Consider the following 4563-nt stretch of genomic DNA (forward strand, 5'->3'; position numbering starts at 1 on the left):
GAGAATTGCTTGAACCTGGGAGGCAGAGGTTGCAGTGAGCCGAGATCGCACCACTGCACTCCAGCCTGGGTGACAGAGCAAGACTCTGTCTCAAAAAAACCAAAAAAACCAAAAAAACCCCACAAAATTAGCCAGGCGTGGTGGCACATGCCTGTAATCCTAGCTACTTGGGAGGCTGAGGCAGGAGAATAGCTTGAACCCAGGAGGCAGAGGTTGTGGTAAGCTGACATGGCACCACTGCCCTCCAGCCTGGGCAACAAGAGCAAAACTCTGCTTCAAAACCAAACCAAAAACAAACAAACAAACAAACAAACAAAAATATTTATGAGCTCTCCCAGTGTCTGTGGGTCAGGGGTTTGGGCAGAGCTCAGCTGGGCAGTTCTGCTCGGGGTCTCTCGTGAGGTCCTTGTCACAGTGGAGGCAGACCTGCAGCTGACGGGCTGCCGGGGTCACCTCTCTACACAGCCCCAGGGCTCAGCTGCTGCTTTCCTACGGCTAGTTTGGGCTTCTTCCCATTGGCCTCAACTTCTGGGGTAAGCATTCCAGGGAATAAATGGAAGATTCTGGAAGCCACATGGCAACATTTCCCAACAGTAACAAAAAACACCTCCTGGTTTTAAGAGGAGGAGACAGAGATCCCAACTTTTGATAGAAGATTGTCAAAGTCACATTATAAAAAAGAATATATAGGATAACAGAAGTTGTTGGAAAATATTTCAGAAAATACAACCATCAAATGGTGATTTTTTCCTTCCTTCCTTCCTTCCTTCCTTCCTTCCCTCCCTCCTTCCTTCCTTCCTTCTTTTCTTTTTTCTTTTTTCTTTTTCTGGGTCTCCCTCTGTCACCCAGGTTGGAGTGCAGTGGTATGATCACGACTCACTGCATTTTGACTTTTTGGGTTCGGGTAACCCTCCAGCCTCAGCCTCTCAAGTAGCTGGGACTACAGGTGTGCATCACTGCAGCCAGCTAATTAAAACAACTTTTTGGTACAAACAAAGTCTCACTATGTTGACCAATATGGCTCAAACTCCTGGGTTCAAGCAATCCTCTCACCAGCCTCCCAAGCACTGGGATTGCAGGTATAATCCACTGTGCCTGGCCAAAATGGTGATTTTCTAATTCTACCATTTCTCCCATATTTGTTAGTTGCCATCTTGCTGCAAGGAAGAACAATTCCTTCCCTCTCGCCTTCCTTTTTTCCTTTTTTCCTTTTTTCCTTGTTTTTTTTTTTTTTGTTTGAGACAGAGTTTCGCTCTTGTTGCCCAAGCTGGAGTGCAATGGTGCAGTCTCGGCTCACTGCAACCTCCATCTCCCGGGTTCAAGCAATTCTCCTGCCTCAGCCTCCCAAGTAGCTGAGACTTCAGGCGCCTGCCACCACACCTGGCTAATTTTTGTATTTTTAGTAGGGACAGGGTTTCACCATGTTGGCCAGGCTGGTCTCGAACTGCTGACCTCAGGCAATCCGCACGCCTGGGCCTCCCAAAGTGCTGGGATTACAGGCATGAACCGCTATGCCCGGCCCCTTTTTTCCTTCTACCAGTACGACTCAGGGATTCAGGTTGTGTTCAGTGGGCTATAATCCATTAGTAGCATTATTTATTGTGATGCCTATACTATTCCACATCTGGCCATGGGAGTCCTGTTAAGTTGGCTGATGATAATGTTCTATAATTTTTTGAGAACTTTCTTACTTTTTCTTCTCTTTTTTTTTTTTTTTTTTGTGACAGGGTCTTGCTCCATCCCCCAGGCTGGAGTACGGTGGTGCCATTACAGCTTATTGCAGCCTTGACCCCATAGGCTCAAGCGATCCTCCTACCTCACCCTCCCTAGAAGTTGGGACGACAAGCACATACCATCACGTCTGGCTAATTTTTGTATTTTTTGTAGAGACAGGGTCTTGCCATATTGTCCAGTCTGGTCTGAAACTCCTGGGCTCAAGCAATTTGCCCACCTCAGCCTCCCAAAGTGCTGCGATTATGGGTGTGGACCACTGTGTCTGGCCAGACTTCCTTATTTTCTTACGCAATAAAATGTTGTAGGTTCATTTTGTACTTTCCCTGTGTCATGCCTGAGCTCAGCCATTTCTCAGGGAGCTCTGTTCCTTTCAGTAGAGAATCATATTTAGCAGCCCTGATCTAGGCACCAGATGTGCTCATTGGTACTGGAGTATGTTTGTGTGTGTGTATAGACACATAAATACAAGTTATGCATATTAAAATGGAAATACATGGCCAGGTGTGGTAGCTCATCCCTGTAATCCTATCACTTTGGGAGACTGAGGTGGGTGGATCACTTGAGGTCAGGAGTTTGAAACCAGCCTGGCCAACATGGTAAAACCCCATTCCTACTAAAAATACAAAAAAATTAGCCAGGCATGGTGGTGGGCACCTGTAATCCCAGCTACTCGAGAGGCTGAGGCAGGAGAATCACTCGAACACAGGAGGGGGAGGTTGCAGTGAGCCAAGATCATGCCACCGCACTCCAGCCTGGGCGAGATTCCGTCTCAAAAACAAACAAACAAACAAAAATCCAAAACAAAACAAAACAAAAAAATGGGCAGGAAGAGGGAAAGAGTTGAAAGAAGAAGAGAAAACGATGGAATTGTTAGACTGGAAGTGAACTCTGGAATGGAGGGCTAGGCTACCTTAGCAGCACTACTGAAGCTGCCATTTCAGAGGAAATGTGTGTTAGTCAGATTTTATTCTTTTTTCCTTAAGAAGACCCTTCAAATATGTATAAACCTCAGGACTGCCCCAAAATCTGGATCTGTGCCTGCTCTAGATCAGCTCTTCATTTGGAAGGAGGAAAGCGAGGTGGAGGTGTGTTCGTTTGAAAAGACTAGCTGAGGCCGGGCGCGGTGGCTCACGCCTGTAATCCCAGCACTTTGGGAGGCCAAGAAGGGCGGATCACGAGGTCGGAGATCGAGACCATCCTGGCTTACACGGTGAAACCCCATCTCTACTAAAAATACAACAAACTAGCTGGGCGAGGTGGCAGGCGCCTGTAGTCCCAGCTACTCGGGAGGCTGAGGCAGGAGAATGGCGTGAACCCGGGAGGCGGAGCTTGCAGTGAGCCGAGATCGCACCACTGCGCTCCAGCCTGGGTGACAGACCCAGACTCCGTCTCAAAAAAAAAAAAAAGAAAAAAAGAAAAAAGAAAAGACTAGCTGAAAAGAGAAAACTTACAGGAGCCTCAGCCTGCGAGGGGCCCTGAAAGACTGCAACCAGCCTCACCTTCAGGGAGAGCAGCCCAAGCCTTCCTCCTGTTTCTTTTTCTTTTTTTTTGAGACGGAGTCTCGCTCTGTCACCCAGGCTGGAGTGCAGTGGTGCAATCTCAGCTCACTGCAACCTCTGCCATCCGAGTTCAAGTGATTCTCCTGTCTCAGCCTCCCGAGTAGCTGGGATTACAGGCGCACGCCACCACACCCGGCTAATTTTTGTATTTTTAGTAGAGTTGGGGCTTCACCATGTTGGCCAGGCTGATCTCGACCTCCTGACCTCAAGTGATCTGGCTGCCTCAGCCTCCCAAAGTGCTGGGATTACAAGCGTGAGCCACCGCACCTGGTGCCTGTTCCATTCTTAAAGCTCACCAGAATGCGATTCTGTAAACTGTCTCAGTCACCCATCCCCGCATCCCAAATGACTCTTTCCCATGGTCAGGATTTCAATGACTGGTGCCATCCTTGGCTCTCACAGGAATTGATCTCTTCGGGAGGACGGTATGAAAATGCATCTGTAAGCTCAGGGTTGGAAATATTATTTTCACATACATAATCTAGGTTACCTAATTTATTGTTTTGAGACAGGGTCTCACTGCCCAGCCTGGAGTGCAGTGGTGTGATCATAACTCACTATAATCTTGACCTCCCGCCTCAGCCTCTCAAGTTGTTGGGACGACAGGCGCGCACCACCACGCCGGCTGTTTATTTAATAGAGATGGGGTCTCCTTTTGTTGCCCAGGCTGGTATTGAACTTCCGGCATCAAGTGATTTTCCTGCCTGGACCTCCCAAGGCTCTGGGATTACAGGCCTGAGCCACCTTGCCAGCCCAGTATGTTACTTTAAATAGCAGTCATCCTAAAAATAGCTTACCCTCCTCTGTCCTTCCCTTCGTGGAAAGGGTGTAAAAATAACATTTGGGGGCTGTAAATGCTGCCGAGATCTCTGGAGCAAGGTGGGTGCAGAGGTGTGATTTGGGTTTGGCTGTGCTCCGAAAAAAACAGGGCGGAGCTGCTGGTTTTGAATTTGTCCAGACTTTTTAGCCAATAGCCTCTTCCTCCGCCACTTTCCGGGGTGGGGGAGGGGTGGGACCCAGCCTTCCAAAACGCCTTTGCTGAGGAACCATGTACCTTGGATGAGGGCCCAAGCTCAGCCAGGCCACCCTGAGGCTAAGCCAGCCCTGGGTGGGGACTGGTGGAGGGACTGCAGTTTCTGAGATTCACAGAATAGCAGAGCTGGGAGAGGCCTAAAGACCTTCTTATCGGCCGGGCGCGGTGGCTCAAGCCTGTAATCCCAGCACTTTGGGAGGCCGAGACGGGCGGATCACGAGGTCAGGAGATCGAGAC

This window comes from Mandrillus leucophaeus, unplaced genomic scaffold (assembly GCF_000951045.1).
Source record: "Mandrillus leucophaeus isolate KB7577 unplaced genomic scaffold, Mleu.le_1.0 Scaffold270, whole genome shotgun sequence".
In the NCBI taxonomy this organism is placed as follows: Eukaryota; Metazoa; Chordata; class Mammalia; order Primates; family Cercopithecidae; genus Mandrillus; species Mandrillus leucophaeus.